The sequence below is a fragment of the Lynx canadensis genome, chromosome B3 (assembly GCF_007474595.2).
Source record: "Lynx canadensis isolate LIC74 chromosome B3, mLynCan4.pri.v2, whole genome shotgun sequence".
In the NCBI taxonomy this organism is placed as follows: Eukaryota; Metazoa; Chordata; class Mammalia; order Carnivora; family Felidae; genus Lynx; species Lynx canadensis.
Window position 1 is genome coordinate 50,139,668 of NC_044308.2, and position 18,819 is coordinate 50,158,486.

At 36.9% G+C, this 18,819-nt stretch overlaps 1 protein-coding gene across 1 annotated transcript in view; it reads right to left on the minus strand.

The window, feature by feature from the left end:
- Nucleotides 1-14,755, minus strand: part of UNC13C (unc-13 homolog C) — a 613,702-nt gene extending 598,947 nt beyond the window's left edge. Inside the window, exons 1-2 of the mRNA XM_032593636.1 lie at nt 14,685-14,755; nt 2,399-2,494 (exon numbers count right to left, since the gene is read on the minus strand). The gene's annotated coding sequence lies outside the window, so the exon portion shown is untranslated. The remainder of the gene's footprint in view (nt 1-2,398; nt 2,495-14,684) is intronic.
- Nucleotides 14,756-18,819: the final 4,064 nt, after the last annotated feature.

An 18,819-nucleotide genomic window follows, 5' to 3' on the forward strand; every position in this document is an offset into this window, starting at 1 on the left:
TTGTCTGCACTAAGTAGAAATAATACGACAAACAGTACAGAAAGAGATCATAAGTCTCAGAGAAGTTGATGTTCTAGAGTGGCTATACTACATAAAGCCAGAAAACTCATCAGGCAAAAATGTTCCATGGCAGGGCACGTCATTTAACAATGAGGTAAGTAATGTGTTAAGTTTCTCAGTGGCATCATTGAATATCTCAGTGGTGGCTACCCTCTATAGGATAGGAATGTTATAGAACTAGGCTCTAATAACAATGGCAATGACAGAGTCACAGAACAACTGAAGTTAGGCAGTAGTATTTTTCTATCAGGAACATGGTAGGTGCAATTATCACAATAAGATGCAATGTTGGAATTGCAGCCACGAGGCAACTTAGAGATAAAGATATCATTAGTAGAATGCAGCTCCTAGAGGTACAGATACACACTCCTCCAAAGATAATGTTTAATTTAGAAATGCAAAAGAAATCATGGATAGATGATCAGGAGATTGAAGACTGTCACCCAGAACTTATTGACTGAAGGAGAGGCCAGGTCTCATGAGGTTTGGACCTCACTACATCATAACAAATAAAAATAGTAATAATTCCCATAGACCTTCACCAAAAAGGCCTACTTTGTATAATCGTATTCTAGGGAAGAGAATATCCAAATATTTTGGGGTGAGGACTGGGAGAGCTAAGTCTGAGCTGACACTGACACTAAGTGACCAGAACACCATTATAACCTTCTTTTCGAGTGGGGGTATATAAGAGCAGATATTAACAGTCGTAGCTCAGATAGAACTCTTGGTGATCCACTCAGTCTATCTGGGATCACACACTGGTAATTTCTTCAGTCTTCAAATGTTTAATTGGAATGAATATATGTGATAGTTAGCCAAACCTCCACATTGATTCCTTTGCCTGTGGGATAAGAGCTATCATAGTGGAGGCCAAGAAAGTAAATTTAAAAAAACTACCTTATTTTGGGGAATGCAGAGATCAGTACAACACATAAAGATTTTTTAGATGATGCAGAGCTGTTGTTTCCCATCATAATCATACTTCATTCATCTCATTTGGTTCACCAGATTTTCCCTTACAAAAGCAAAATAGATCCTAGAGGATGATAGTGAACTACCATAAACTCAACATAGTAGTCACTTCAATTGCAGCTTGTTCACAGATGTGCTATCTTTGCTAGAGCAGATTAACATAGCCTCAGATACATGGTATGTGGCCACTGAATTGGCAAATTCATTCTTTTTTATACTTGTCAGGAAAATAGATCAGAAGCAGACCACATTCAAATGGGGCAGACAAGAATATACAGTCTTGCCCAGGGACTGTATTAATTCTCCCACTGGGACCTAGATCATCTGAATATTTAGAAGAACATTACATTTAACCACTACAGTGACGATATCTTGTTACTTGGATCCAGTGAGAAAAACATGGCAGGAAGGTAAAAAAGACAGCCTTAATAAGACATATGTGCTCTAGAGGAAGATCAATCCTATGATTCAAAGGTCAACACTAGTGCAGCTTTTCAGAATAAGTGGTCTATAGGATACCCAGATATCCCCACCAAAATAAAAAAATAAATCATTGCCTCAAAATGTAGTAGCCTCTGCAGGTTCTGGAAGTAACAATCTATCCTTGGTAGTATTACTATCCTTGGTAGTATTACTATAGCCCATATGCTACTAACATCAAAGGCTGATACAGTTCAGACACTATGGACAGAGATATCTGTGGTGAAAAAAGTCACTTTGTGAAATTATGGTCAGATCCCATAGGACAGTCACAATCTGACCCCCCCCCCCAATTCTGGAAACTTTATGCCATCTGCGGTGGGGACCTATACACTATTCAAAAAAAAGTATTTCCCAATCTGCAACTGGGCCCAAATACATGCAGAGCACTTGAGTATGTGGCATGCTACCAAAACTGCTTATCAGAAGGTTAGTTCTATTCGACTCACAAAATCATATGATTAGATGAACCCAATAGCAATTCAGTATAAAATGGAAATGGTATACCTGGGATTATCAGACATTAACAGTGTCACAGGGCACAAGTAAGCTGTATGAGTATGTAGTCTAGATCTTTGTCATCCATTACTATTGCACCAATGCCTCTCCCTCAGAGTGTGTGTGGGTGTACACACACACACACACACACACACACACACACACACACACACCCTCCCTCACTGGAAGATAACCCTTAAGGAAGTCTAAGGGAAGAAGAAAAGGATCTGACCTTAGTGTATGGAGGGGTTGTCTCTGAATGTGGTTATCTTAACATGGGAAGTCCATGAAAATGGACTACTGCTACACAGTCCCACTTAATATGGCACTGAATGACGGCAGTGCAGGAAAATCCTCCCAATAGGCAGAATTTGAGGTGGGTTACCTGATCATCCACTTTGTGTGGAAAGAGAATGGTCCACGGGAAGAATGTATGAGAACTCATGAGCAACGGAGATCACTTGGATAATTTCTCAGGAGCCTGTAAAAAGAAAAATTGGAATACCAAAGTCAAAGAGAGCCAGGTAAGAAACATGTAGATAGATTTAAGGAAATGGGCATGAAGTGTGAAAACTTCAGTTTTGCATGTTGATGCTCATCAGAGAGCATCCGCCATGGAAGAAGCAATATATAACCAAGTAAACACAATTATTTGGTCAATTGTAGTTGAAATGGAGATAATGCATGGACTCAACAGCATGGGCTGTCATTCACCAATGTTGATCCACGTACTAACGCTGATGAATGTTCAAAATCACAGCAAGAGAAAATAATGCCGAGCACCTAATTCATCTTTTAAAATCAACTTGCCAGTTGGTAACAATTAATTACATTGAATTTCTATTCTAGAAAGGGAAATGCTTCATTTTAACTGAAATCAACACAATTGCAGATATTAATTTGCTTTTCCCACCCACATAATTTCATCTTAGACCAAAAGGATTACTTCACAGTAGTGGATATGCAGCAGTGGGCTCATGACTATGCATTTCACTAGTTCTATGACATACTGCATCAAATCCCAGAAGCTTCTAGGCTGATAAAATTTAAAAATAGCCTTTGAAGAAATATTTGTAGTGCCAGTTTAGAAATGATACCTTGATAGGATGGGACACTTCAGAATGTAATATACGTTCTAAATCCATGATCATCACATGATATTGTGTCCCCAGCAGACAAAATACATATTTGGGAAGCAAGTAGTGGCCCTACTTATTATCACTCTCAACGTTCTGCTTGGAGTATTTGTACTTTACATCCCTACAATTTTGTTTTCTGTAATTATGGAGCACTTGGTTCCCAGAGAAGGACTGCTTCTATAAGGACACAGTGAAAGCACCGTGAATCTTAAAATATGGTTGCTACCTGGTCACTTTAACTTATGCCAGGAAGAACTGATTCTGATCATTAGAATATAGGGCTGAAATTACACTATGAGGACAAGAAAGAGTATATCTGGCACCCAAATAAGCCACTAAGGAAACTCCTCATAATGCCCTGCCTAATTTGATGGGAAACGGTTAAGCATGGCAAAATGACCAAAGGCTCAGACCCCTCAAGGAGGGGTCGCCCCACCAGTTAAGCCACCTACATTATACAATCAGAGGTGTTAGCCAGGGAAGGTTTATCTATAATACAAGGTAAAGGAGAGAGATGATGTGTTGCAGTCTTAACCATACAGGCCTACCCCAAAAAAACAAGAAAAATCTCAATCTAACTTTACACCTAAGGGAACTACAGAAATAAGAATAAAAGAAGCCCTGAGTAAGCAGAGGGAAATACATAGTAAAGATTGGAGTAGAAATTAATAAAATAGAAAAGATCAATAAAAGTAAACACTAGTTTTTTGAAAAGGTAAGAAAAATTGATAAACCTTTAGCTAGACTCACCAAGATAAAAAGAGAGTACTCAAAAAAATAAAATCAGCAATGAAGGAGAAGTTACAATGCAAAGGATCATAAGAGATTATTATCAACAATTATACGCCAAAAAAATTGGACAACCTAGAAGAAATGGATAAATTTTTGCAATCATACAATATTCCAAGATAATTAGGAAGAAATAGAAATTTTGAATAGACCAATTACTAGTAAGGAGACTGAAAGGCTTTACTGATGAATTCTACCAAACCTTTTATTATCTACCCTTCTCAAGATTCCAAAAAACTGAAGAGGGGCAACACTTGCAAACTCATTTTACAAGGCCATCATTACCCTAATATCAAAAGCAGACAGACATCATAGACTCACAAAAAATTACAGGTCCATATTTCTGGATTAACATATATTCCAAAATCTCAACAAAACATTAGCAAACTGAATTCAACAACGTATTAAAAGGATCATACAATATAATCAAGTAACATTTATCCTAGGGATGCAAAGATGATTCAAGATCTGAAAATCAATCAACATGATGTACCACATAAATATAATACATAAAAATTAATTAAAAATTACTCTATTAAATAAAAAGGTATAAAAATTATATGATTGTCTCAGTAGCTGCATAAAAATCATTTGACAAAATTCCACATCCGTTTATGGTAACAATTCTCAACAAAGTGTAGATGGAATGAACCTCAACAGAATAACAAGGGTAACAGGAACAAGACAAGGATGCCCACTCTCTCCACCTTCATTCAACATAGTATTCATAGTATTGGAAGTCCTTGCCAGAGCAATTAGGAAAGAAAAAAAAAGGCATCCAAATTGAAAAAATGGACAAGTAAAATTGTTATTTTGAGAATGACATTACTTTGTGTAGTATAGAGAAAATTCTAAGGACTACACACACACACACACACACACACACCTGTTAGTATAAATAAATTCAATAAAGTGGCAGGGTACAAAATCAATATACAAAAATTAGTTGTATATGTAAACTAGCAACAAACTATTAGAAATAGAAATCAAGAAAACAATCACATTTACAATTGCATCAAAAAGAATAAACCATCTAAGAATAAACTTAACCAAAGAGGTGAAAGACCTGTACACTGAAAACTAAAAGTCACTGATGAAAAAAAACTAAAGAAGACACACATAAATAAAAAGGTATTCCATGCTCATGGTTTGGAATAATATTATTAACATGTCTGTATTATCCAAATAAATATACAGATTTAATGCAATCCCTTTCAAAATTTCAATGGCATTTTTCATAGAAATATCTTAATATTTGTATGGAACCACAACACTCCAAATAGCCAAAGAAATCTTGATAAAGATACAAAGCTGCAGGCATCATGATCCCTGATTTCAAACTATATCACAAATCTAGAGTAATCATGACAATATAGTATTGGCATAAAATAAGACACATAGATCAATGAAACAGAAGAGAGAGCCCAGAAATAAACCCACACATATATGATCAATTAATTTACAACAAAAAAGGCAAAAATACATAGTGGGAAAGGATAGTATCTTCAGTAAATGGTGCTGGGAAAAGAGACAGCCACGTATAAAAGATTGAAGCTAGATCACTATCTTACACCATTACACAAAAATTAACTCAAAATGATTAAAGACTTGAATGAAAGACCCAAAGTCATAAAACACCTAGCAGAAAACATGGGTGGTAAGCTACTTGACATTGGTCTTAGTGACAAATATTTGGATTGACACCCAAAGTAAAGCCAACAAAAGCAAAAATAAGTGGGTCTACATCAAACTGAAATTCTTCTGCACATGGGGCACCTTGGTGGCTCAGTCGGTTAAGTGTCTGACTTTGATTCAGGTCATGGTCTCATGGTTTGTGAATTTGAGCCCCACATCAGGCTTGGTGCTGTCAGTGCAGAATCCACTCTGGATTCTCTGTCTGCCTCTCTGTCTGCCCCTGTCCCTCTCAAAAATAAATATTGTAATAAATAAATAATATGAATAAAATGCTTTTGTACAGCAAAGGAAACCATCAACAAAATGAAAAGACAACCTACTGAATGAGAGAATGTATTTGCAAATCATATATCTGATAAAAGAAGAATACCAAAACTACATAAATAACACATAAAACTATGTAGTATATATAGCAATTTGATTTAAAAAATGGACAGAAGACCTGAGCAGAATTTTTTCCAAAGAAGACCTAAAGATGGCCAATAGTGACATGAAAATTTGTTCAATATCATTAATCATCAGGGAAATGAAAATCAAAACCACAATGAGTTATCACCTCACACTTGTTAGAATGGCTATTATCAAAAAGACAAGAAATAACAAGTGTTGGTGAGGATGTGGAGAAAAATAGGACCCTTGTGTACTGTTGGTGAGAATGTAAATTCGTGAAGCCACTGTGGACAATAGTGTGGAGGATCCTCAAAAAATTAAAAATAGAACTACTTTATGATCTAGTGTATCTACTTCTGAGTATTTTTTAAAAAATACATGTGCTCCTATCTTTATCACATTATAATGGCCAAGATACAGCAACAACCTAAGTGTCTATCAATGGAGGAGTAAATAAAGAGGTGCATGCACATATATGCACGTGTGCACACATGTGCGTGCACACACACACACAACGGAACACTACTCAGCCATAAAAAGAATGAAATCTTGCCATTTGCAACCACATGGATGGACCTTGGGAAAATTATGCTAAGTGAAATAAAATAGGTCAGACAGAGAAAGATAAATACCGTATGATTTCACTTATATGTGGAATCTAAAAACCAAAACAAATGAACCAACCTCATAGATACCAACAACAAATTGGTGGTTGCCAGAAGGGAGTGGGGTTGGGAGGATGAGCACAACAGGTGAAAGGGGTCAAGAGGTTCAAACTTTCAGTAATAAATCAAAGGTTTCCTAGCATCTAATAATGCTTTCAGCTAGTTGGTCTGAGCCTTGTAGCTGAGGAGCACAGAAATGCTTAACCCTTAAAACACAAAGTTTGTAAGGTAAACAAATTTTGTTTCCAACAACCTGGCCTCTTCTCTGTTCATCTTTTCTGTGCTACCAAATGATGAATCCTTTCTCTGCCTCACGTGTCCAATTACTCAAGTCTTACCTTACCTACCATAACTTTCAGGAAAGAATCTGATAACTAGATGTTGATAACTGGCGCAGCTTAACTCATTTACTCATCTGGGATATTTGGAAGAATTTTAGAATAACAAAGCATCAGTAGTCTGGGGGGAGAAAAGTAGAGTTGTTTTTGTTCTCATTTCCAAATGTGACAACTTCATGGCCCTGAAATCTTACCAAACAAACAAATAGTACTTTTGTACTTCTAACAGTTTCTTTTCCTTGAAACTATTTTGTCATTCTCTACAGGTTCCAACTTCACTAGTAGTAAAAAGTAAATCCACATACACAATAAAAAGGAAAGTGTAAAGACAATTTCTAATTTTTAGAAAGGAGTGTGATGTAGGAAGTATATGTGCATATACTACCACTGAAACTTTTAAAAATGTAAGATTTAAGGGGATCCTGAGTAGTCCAGTCGGCTAAACGCCTGACTCTTAATTTCAGCTCAGGCCATGATCTCATGGTTCATGAGTTTGAGCCCTGCTTCAGGTTCTAGGCTGACAGTGTGGAGCCTGCTTGGGATTCTCTTTCCCTCTCTCTCTGCCTTTATAAATAAGTAAATAATAAACTTCTAAACATTTTAATGAAAGATTTAAAATTTTTATCACACAGCATTAAAGCATGACTCTAATATGTCCTTTATATACAGATGGGAATAAACCAATTGAAGCTAGTTTTTTGGCCAGCAGAGAGCAAGACATTCCCCCACACTCCTGCATTTAATCTTCCTAATCTTTTGTTGCATTCTCTTGATAGTTTTGTAACTGTTTATTCTTTACTTATGGTCTCTCTTTCATATATGGCCCTGTGTATACATGGGATAATTATCTGAATGTATGGAACAAAGAATTACAAAGTAGTAAGGGAATGCGACACAAAACAGCTGTGTTTTAATAGGGAGAAGATTCTGCACACACACACACACACACACACACACACACACACACACCCCAGAATAAGTGACTGGGTTAAGGTGAGGAAACAGATATTCATAGTTGTCATGGCTCATTTACCTTTTGGACAAACTGGCCTATTCTCCCTTTCTGATTTGTCCCCCATTAAAGTAACCCCTATCTCATTATCCTGCTTAAGGATGGTGGGAAGGATGACTGAAATAAACAGGAATATAAGCTTAGACTTTAAATCCAATACTTCCTCTGATTTCTGTATTATGACAGTGCTAGAGATCTCTGCCAAAACTGAGACGAAGGACAACTGCAGTGTTACATGTTAGCACCTAGCACAGGTCTTTTTAAATGTGGAAGACAGAATGACCATACTGCCTGTTGTTTAAAACAAACCAACAAAAACTCTATTATGCATCAGTATAAGCAACTTTACATTAAAAAAACAGGTATAATCAATGGAGTGATACTTACATTACAAAAGTATTGAGCAAATTTTGCCAAAAAAAAAAGAAAAAGCCAATTCTCTAGAGAATTTAACATTGACATTAGCTTGCAGATGATCTATATACCATCCATGTTTCCAAACTAACAAATACTTGAACGCATAATCAGAAATAATCCTCCCTCTGTTTTGTATCTGGCTGTATTTGTAATAGCAGAAGAAAAAAAAAGCTGGGGCGCCTGGGTGGCTCAATTGGTTAAGCGGCCGACTTCGGCTCAGGTCATGATCTCATGGTTCCTGAGTTCAAGCCCGGTGTTGGGCTCTGTGCTGACAGCTTGGAGCCTGGAGCCTGCTTCGGATTCTGTGTCTCCCTCTCTCTGCCCCTCCCCCACTCACACTCTGTGTCTCTCTTAATAAACATTAAAAAACAATTTTAATAAAATAAAATATCAATAAAATTTGTTTAAGCTTTATCTTTTGTCATTAACAATGTCAAACACAGGAAATTGTTGTACTGTATCCATCAGAATCATTTTAATTCACCAGGGTTTTCTGTCTTTCTCTTTAATATATGTAAGCATTCCATCGGTTTGGCAATGATAACGGCACACGCCTTACTGTCAAGGAACTCACAGTCTCATGAAGAATAGAAAAGACGACAGTTATAGGCACTAGCAATTAAGACCAGACTAGATGGTGAGGGAGACAGGTGTCAGGAAAGCCAAATCTTCTGGCCCCTGCACAGGCAATCACACATTAAGGCCACACAGACACATCTTGTCTAAAACTGAACTTGCTTCACTTCTCCTGCAAAAGCTGCTTACAGCTCTGTAATTAACCCAGAAGGAATCCCCTAGACTGCCAATGTTTTAAAGCTCATCTAATTAGGACAAAGGCAGCAGCTCAAGAGGCAGGATGTATACCTCCCAGTCAGAAAGGTACAGGAGAGGTCCCTCAGGCAGCCTAAGGCATACAGCAAGAACAGAAAATGTGCACATGGTCATTTTGGTGTGCTGGGGTTTCTGAAAAAGCAATTTTATGGACATGGTTCAAACCCAAACTTGACTTTCTCCTATTGTTTGTGACACTCATGCCCCATCTTATGTAGCTATCTGCAGAAGCCTCAGGACCCTAAGATGAATTTCAGTAGTGATCTCAACAAAATTATTAATATAAACCTAGTATCCATAAATATTAAAAAATGTACTCTTTTTCAGACAGAGAGTTTATTCATGTTTTCCTCCAGTAGGATTCTGGCTTTGAATTGCTCTTTTGGGAAGAGAGATGGATTTTGCTTCACATTAATTTTTTCCCTTGTTCTTTATAACCAATTGTTTTTCTCTTATGATATGATGTGTTAGGAGTCAGGTCTGTGATCTTGGTACAGAATATTTTCCTCAATACTAATAATCGATCCATGTAAGAGTTAACTTACTTTCTAAAGGTTATTTCTACTACATCTCAAAGCAAAAAGAATTCTAATTACCCAGCCACCTCTCACCATTAACACTGTGTTATTTAACTAAATAGGAAATGCCTATTTATCCCAAACATCTACTTACCAATTAGAAAGTATTAAGTAAACACCATTTGTGCTAAACATAACTTAATATTTTATAATGTATAAAGCACTAAGGGGAACCCTTAGAAATCTTCCAAGCTATCATAATGAGTATGTATCATTATTATACAGTACTGCAGACACAAGAGGGTTTTTTAATCTTTAAGTAGTATCATCACCTACAAATATCTATTATATTTATTCTTGTTCCAAGGTTACTGGCACCAATTGTTTAAAAATATTTTAATTCATGATAAATAGGAATTCACAAGACCTTTCCATTAGACTCCAAATTGCTTGGTTTTCTCATTAATATTTAGAGACATACAGTAACAAATTTCTTTGCATAAAAATATGAATAAGCTTTACTTTTTAGACCGTTTTCATCTGGCACTAAACAGTCCAGTAAATTATCTGTCTTGTAGGCATTTTAGATAACCAAACTGAGAGACTGAGTTCACAATAAAAAGGGAAACACGATATGGGTTAACTAAGAAATAGTTGAAAACCAGGCATGCAGAAACTATAACTACTTTGATATGTACCTCCCAGATGCTCCTACCTCCCAGGTGCTCCTATACTTTTTTTTAAACTACATCTGGAATTTTATAATTCTAATTTGACACTTGAAATTTGTGTCACATCTTGTGAACTTTATAATTTTTCTGCATTCTGAGACACATCTTCATTCTCATGGAAGGAAGCTCTATATTCCAAACACAACAATCAGCAAATTATATTTTGCACATAAGGCCTCAAGTACAGACAACTGGAACCAACTGAGAGAAACTCATCAAAGCTTATAGTGTCAAGTACATTAAGTGAAAGTTCACCAAGGAACACAAAACTCACAAAGAACACTTACAAAGTCAGGCTCAAATTTACTTTAAGTTCTAGAGTTTATGATACTTTTCCCCTATTGGGCAGCCTCTTTCCTTACTATCATTACTGAGGAATTTAAAGATTTCAAGCTCAGCCAAGGAATTTGAGCATATTTTGGCTCAGACTCCTCATTCACTCTTTTTGGGGAAATTCTCCTCCAAAATCAAATATTGCAGGTGTAAAGCATGTCTATAATTAGCCAGATTGCCTCCTCTGTCAGAAAAAAACAGATGCTCTAAGAATTCCTTTCGAAAACTAAAAAAACACCATTGGAAATTCCCTGGATTTCTTTCCATAATTGTGGTTATTGCTGAATCCTTTGGAAACTAGATACCACAAAGCAGGAATCAGGGTGATTAAGACCAATAAAGTGGATTGAAGTTGGATGTGCTGCAACAGTAAATTGGATAGCCATAAATCACATGCTAGATTATCAGGCAAGATTCACATCAAAAGAAATGAGGGAAGATATAGGACCCCTAACTGAAAAAAGGTAGTACTTAGTCTAGAGCCCTTGGTCAAGAACAGGAAGACACACACCAGAGAAATCGGACATGGATCTGTAATGTGACATGGCTCCGACCTAGGAAAAGTCAGGCAGGAACGTCCCTTTTTATTCATCTTCCACCTCCCTTGAAGCTACACTTCTGCCTTTCAGTGGTTCTGTTCATGAGCTACGTGGGCGGGCGCTAGATCCTGACATCTGCCATAGAGCTACTGAGGGCCTCATGAAGTCAAAATTCTGAAAACTGAGAATAAATCAGGGTTACTGATCATACCCTAATCTGCTTGTTCCCAGAAGCATTTTGTAGTGGCAGACTCCTCACAAAGCCTCAGTGATCTGTAATACTGAAAGTCATTCAGATTTGCCGTTTCATTATTCTATGAAGAACACGTATAAGAACATTGGAATCCCAGGGCCATTGATTTCATCAAAAAAAAAAAAAAAAAAAAAAGGTGTTCAAACCTATTCCAATTTGTTCTAAAAGTAGTTGCTAAGGTAATTACTAACTTAGGTCACAAGAGAGGCTTAGGTTTTTTCTTCTGACATTGTTTTTCTTTTTGTTATTTCTTTGTATACTAGTCTCTCTCCTTCCCTTACTTGTCTTTTCCTCTATTAACTAGTAATATTATAGACTTTAAATTAAATATAAAAGCAAACAGATTTACTGATTACTCACTATGTATAAAGTAGGGAAGAATATGAACATAATTAAAATTAATAATAGCTAGTATTCTTTGGACACCTAATCTGTATTAATTTTATTCTTGTAAAAACACTTTGAAGCAGTGCTCTTTATGATGCCATCATCTTCTGATTGAGAAAACAGAAATTTTGAACAATTTGTCAAAGTTTACACAGATCGTGTACTTAATTGCCTTATAGTATTGCTAAAAAAATTTTTTTTAATATTAGGTGGAATAATAAATATCTAAACTATACATCAAGCCCAAAAGCGAAATCTCATAAGAAAGCCCATGATGCATTAGCAAATGAATCCTGCAACTAATTCAGTTTGTAGGATTGTATAAAATCTCGGTGTTTGGAAACTGAGTATTGTGTTTAATTGGGTCAGAGACTGGGTAAGAAACTGGAAGTAAAACAAAGCTGGAAAGGCAGTCTGAAATCTTGCTGTAAAAGAGTTAGTTGTTTTTCCATACTAAGTAGTTTAGAATGTTGTATACAAAGTGGTGTCCTTGAAAGTTTTTGCACAGAGAGTGACATATGCAATGATCAAGGCATTTTTTAGGACAATGAATCTGGCAATAGCAGGCAGAACAGATGCTAGGAATAGAGGCTCATAAAGATAGAACAATTGGAAGATCGAAGCAGTATTTTAGTCATAAAGAGACAAGAACGTGAACTAAGGTGGTACAATAGGAAGAGGAAAGAAAGCATGGCTAGAAATGATGTACCAAAAAGAAACAAGATTTGGTCATCAATACAGATCATGAAGAAGAAAAAGGAAGGGAAAATAACTTGAGATTTGAGCGTGGGAGACAGGAAATTAGGAAAAAGAGCAGTTTGGAGGAGACTAGAATGCAATCGCTTTACTTTGGGGAGGCATGTAATGCAAATCCCCTTAATGACTTAGTAGAGGCCACTAAAGAAGTTCAGTTAAGCAGGACAAACAGACAGAGGAACAAAAAATTGCTCCTAACTCAAGGCTAAATGGAGGAAAAAAGCAATTGATGTGGGAATTTATTGTAATTTCTTTTATTTATTTATCAAGCTTTAGGTCTTATTTATTTTTTAAAAAAAGATGTTCTTCTACTGTCCAGTAATATTGTGACAATTTATTGGGTACTTAAGCATTATCTTCTAATCCTATCAATTATTGTCCAAGAACTAAAATTAAATTTTAATTTTTACAAGTTGGAGTTTAATATACATATTTTGCCCGTCAACCAACCTTCTTTGAAATTAAGACATAAATAGGTTTGAGAAGTTTCCCAAGTTTGCCCCTTCAGCAATGAGAGGGCCCTGCAATTGCCTTCTAGCATATTCTTACAAGTGTGCCCATCCAGAAGGAAAGACAGCTGGATAGAGAGGACAAATCTACTCATGACTAAATACACATACACTTTAATTGTAAATTTTTTTATTGTTTATTTTTGATAGAGAGACAGAATGTGAGTAGAGGAGGAAGGGGGGTGGGGGAACACAGAATCGAAGTAGGCTCCAGGCTCCGTGCTGTCAGCACAGAGACCGAGGCAGGACTCGAACTCATGGACCATGAGATCATGACCTGAGTCTAAGTTGGACACTCAACCAACTGAGCCACCCAGGCGCCCATAATTTTAAATCCTCTCAATAAAATGTTTTATGAATGACTCTAATAAAGTGAGCAGGTAAGTACCTGAATACCATCTGTTTCTTGCAACAAAATGGCAGCACCTCAAAATCTATCAGAGCTGCAGCAAATATTTTATGCCTCACCAATACAGGGCTGTATACACAATATGCAGTTATCTGGAATACGATTAAGCTAATACTTATCATTGTCTCGTATGTCAAAGAAAACACGTTGACCAATTGTGTACAAGTCCTGAAAGCATTAATTCTGCTTCTTCAGTTTGTCAGGCAGGAACTGATATTTATTAACCTCTCACCTTTGGAGAAGCAAAACAGAATCAAGTAATTCTGTGACTACATTTCAAATAAAGTCAAGTCCATAGAGTCTGCACTATGTAAATTTCACAGAATTTGAGTCTAAGAACTGACTCTTCATGAGCATCAAAGTCTTTTACAGATGAGAAAACCAATGCTTATAAAAGGACAGCCCCAGTTTACCCAGGCAGTTGGAGACTGAACCAGGATTTGACTACCTATAGCATTTTTCTACTAGACAGCAAAATGCAAGGGACTCTGGTCTAAATGTGCAGATTCTCTATTTTTATCTGATTGACAATTTTTACTAAATAGTTCTCACTGATAAAGCATTTGCTTAGGGTTTTTTTCGGGGGGGTGGGGTTGTTTTGTTATGTGCCACTGAATAAAGACAGGATTTAAAACATGTCCTTTCTTCCAATGTTTCTAGGATCACATCAGCAGTGTCCCTGCTCAGAAACATGCCTCAGTGATTGTGCCCAAGTCATCAGTTCTTCCATCTATGAAACAGAAATAGTCATCCCTATCTGAAAAGTACTCTTTTTCTTTTCTTTCCCTTAGTTTTAACATACCTGGAAAAGCTAGCTCTGGCATATCTTATTTCAATTTATGAAACAAATGAGGCAAAATATTTTCATTCAAAACATGTTTTTGTCTATCAAAAAGACATATTGCACTTAGATTCTTAAGAGCCAGAATGCTCAGAGGAAAAAAAAAAAGTGTATTTTACCTTGAACATAGGACTTAGACCAATGGAGACTGGCTGTTGGGAATAGAGACCGTCTGAAGGTGAAGTTGTAAAAGTCTAAAGGAGATAAGAAAATATTTTAGAGGAAAACCCATCTCCTGGGATCACTTTTTAAACATACTTTGCAAACCGTGAGTATAATTTATTAAGTTGAGTTTATATCTTGCTAACCAGTATTTATTTCCAGAAAATACTTTAATTTACTATGCAGGGAAAATAATATAAAATACTTGCCATATCAAGATCATCATATTTTCTATAGGCTGGGGCTAAATGATGTAACTAGGATATGCAAGAGATAGGAAACATTTATCCCTCTTGGATCACAACCATTTTCACAAGAGAAGGAGAAATGATTGACTTCACTTCTACTTCTCCAGAGAACTTGTGATCTAGAGGTTAGAAGATGACCTTTCCTCCTATGTTGTCAAATACAACACATGAAGCAAACAGTGCTGTCATAGCCATTATCTCTACAGAGATTATAGAACTGAGGGCTCAGTCTTCTGCAGGCTCAAAAGCTACTAACTGAGAGGGCTATTAATAAGTACCACCCCCCTTTTATAGGTTGGAAGGGAACTGGAGTTTAGCCATCCAAGCACAGAAGAGAACACTTAAGATCCAGAAAAGACTTGTAACAATAACATTACAACAAAGGATGCAAGTTTCATTCCTTCAATTTGCATTATGGCTTGTGTGGTATTATCTTAAAGGTATTACCGAATAAGTTGATATTATATATAAACTGTAACACCATTAGAACGTGGCTTTTTATCTGTAAGAGGGTGGTTTAGAAACAAATTTGGCATATATTTAAAATTTCGAAAATTTCCAGCTGAACAACAGGTATGTTTTTCTCAGGTAGAAAGGTGATTCCCGTTTCAAAAAATCTGGAGAAAGTCCTTTCAAGAGTAAAGACTATGAGATGGAAAGAATGAAAAACAAAAGCTAATGGTATGAAAACTAGAAGATGATGTACAGGTGGCATTATGTCTCAAAAAACTTACGCTAGGGACTTTACAATGCATTAGCCGAATAGGTCAATGGGACTGGAAGTGCATGGAGTATGGGAAAAAGAGCATTGGTTCTCAAACAAGTAGTTCTGTGTACCACATACTTCATAGCCTTGTAAAGACTAGCTACCATAGAAAGGTGATAGACAGCCAAGGAAGGGAAATAGTTTACCTTGTTAATAATAAGTACATGGTAAGTGAATTTTCTAGGCTTATCTAACATGTTCATCTCATATTTCAGATGAGCACATGGTGATGACAATTTCTAGAAGAACTTTCCAAATCCCTGTAGTGGAAGCCTCACAACAAATAATCAAATGCTAGGAAATAAACCTGTACCTGTTTATTCACTTTCAAATTCAAGTTCACAGTTCGACTGAAATTATACTTAGAATTCCGTTGTGGTCTGAACTGGTAACTTTGTATGTGAGAGTTTTGAATATTCTTTTAAATTATCTCAGCTCAGTTCATTCATCAGTTTGAAAAATAATCATTTAATGGATTCAGTGAGATTACTGTAGTGTCATTGCTATTGTGTTTCATCTACAGATGTTATCATGTTTTTCATACAAGATGTCAACATAAAAGAAATACACAATTTTTTCCATACCATACTAATGAATGCAAACTCAACTTATGCCCATCTTTCAAATCACCCTTCTGGCCCAGTAACTGCTTGTGATTATTTACCATATTTTGATATCATTGTGAAACGATATCAAGGGTGAAATTTTGAAATACCTGATTTACCCATTTTTTCTTTGTATGGCCCAAATCAGTGCTCTGTATTGCTATCATGTGGCAAAAAAGAGGTTTTAATTTTAAAAGAGCAGGATGGTGATTTACTTTACAGTATGCATAAATTACAGTTTAAATCTCATTTATTTCTACTCCATTTGGAGTTTGAAATCTTAAGAAAATACTAGTAACAATAAAGTCAGTTTCTAGAGCTTTGGCATTAACTCTTTGTATTAAGTCAAAAATCTGTAATTATTTTGATATTTATAAAAAGGTACCAAACTTTCCCATTCTTTTATTTCTCCCCTCCAGTAAAGCTCATTGAATTTGAATACATGTATGTTTTAATGCATTACCAGTTGTACCCACTTTTATGAAAATAATGTACTCAAGTATAAAAGACTGCAAGATTTTTAAAAGCACTATACTTACTATTAATTTAAAAATAAGATAAACTTATATTCTTACTTTTTAAAGAAATGCAGAGTATTTCCAAAATCTCATTTTTATGTGAGTTACCCACCCACCTCTTTCCTTTTTCCCTTTAAGCCTAATAAAGAAAATGGACTTTAAGCTTTGTCATTTCAGCCTAAGGTACTAAAAGGCAGCCAACGTTACTATTGTTGCCCTTTCTCTTTATTATACAAGTATATCGATGATGTAATTGCAGAAGTTAGGGTTTACTCGAGCTGTTGAAGCAAAAGGATTTTTTTTTAGACTGCCTCCTTCAGCACCACAGAACAATTGTAAAACAGAACCAAGTATACAATTTAAGCAATTCGTCTCTTGAAAGCAAATCCGCAGGATCTTCGTCTTGAAGGACTGATCAAGAGGTCGAAATGCAGAACCACTGGTAAAGCTCAATTTGCTCCAGACCAATGCTGAGCTGGAAAAACACTTGAGCAACACAGTGCTAGTGTATGGCATTTTGGCTTTTAACCCCTTCCTAGAAGCCTTCAACTTTTATGATTGTGTCTACTGTTGCCCCCCAAAGCCCACAGGATTAGGAAACATCTCAGCCTTTTATCTCAGCCTTGTTTGTCCCTAAGCAGATATTCCCCTGAAAGTTGAGTGAAAACTAAGCAATCATTTATCATTCTGCATTTCAAATAAAGCAATGATTGAGAAGTCCATGATCCTACATAGAGCCACCCATATTATTAACACAGAAGAGCTGAACATTTACAAATGTATCTACTACACTAGGAGAACCCTCATGGCTGTGATTCAAAGTGCAAACAAAAAGAAACAACAAGAAAATACAGAAACAAAATCACATGCAGATGAGGCAGCGCATACAGGGAAAAGAACATACCTGAGGGATTCTCCTTTTAAAAAAAAAAAAAATGTACACACCAGCTGGGCTGTTTCTCCCCTCCTTTTGGAGTGTATGTGTTTTCCCTTCAGGAATACCACTTGGAATCGTGTTTCTAGTCTCCTTTCCTTTATTCAGCCACAAATAGTTAGAGCAGGAGAGGAGGCTGCATCCCAGCGATCCGACTCAAGTGCAATCAGGCATGCCTTTGGTCTGCAACGGTGTCTGTTCTTGTCAATTCTATCGTGCTCCCCAGGCAGCAGCCTCCAAAGCAATTTTACAACTTAGCTGCTGGCATGAAACTGCCTTTCACTCTCCTCATTGCCAAATTGCTTCGGCAGCTCATTTCTCATCCCTGTCTCTAAGAAAGCAAACCGGGTTGTCTCCCGTGCGTTGACGAGCGCCAAGGTTCATCAACAATTGAGGGTGAGGAGCATCGCGGCTGAGTGCGTGCAGGGAACTTCACACAGCGCGGGCCACGGCTGCTTTGGGGAATGCAGCACAGACACTGCGATCCCCCAGCCTCCTCTGCCCAGAGCGCCTCGGCTCCCTCTGCTGTCGCCCCTGCTGCTGTACAGAGCAGCTCCTCCAGGCTGAGCCACAGCCCCTGCTCACGGAAAAGCACCGTGGCCGCTGCCAGGGGTGGCCGGCGTCACCACCACACTGACAACTAACTGTGGGACGCAGCTTCATCGCTGGGGAAAACGCCTGGGTGCCAGAGCTTCCTCAGCTTTTTTTTTTTTTTTTTTTTTTAATCACGGAGAGATGACCTAGGAGACAACTGTGCGGCCAATTCTGCTAGCTAGCTGTGTTTGCAGCCTCTTTGATAACGAGAATAATTCAAAAATTACTGGTTCAGATGTAATTGGCTGTGCTTGGAATCATGAAAAGTACACTGCACACAGTCTAATTCCCAAATAGCCACTGAGAGGCAGCTGACCGGACCCCGTATTTAAAGGGAATAGATGCTGGGATCCCATCCCAGATGCTTTTCTTCTTCTTAATGTGTGGAAAGCCATTTGAAGGTGATTCTTTAAAAATCTGAATTAAA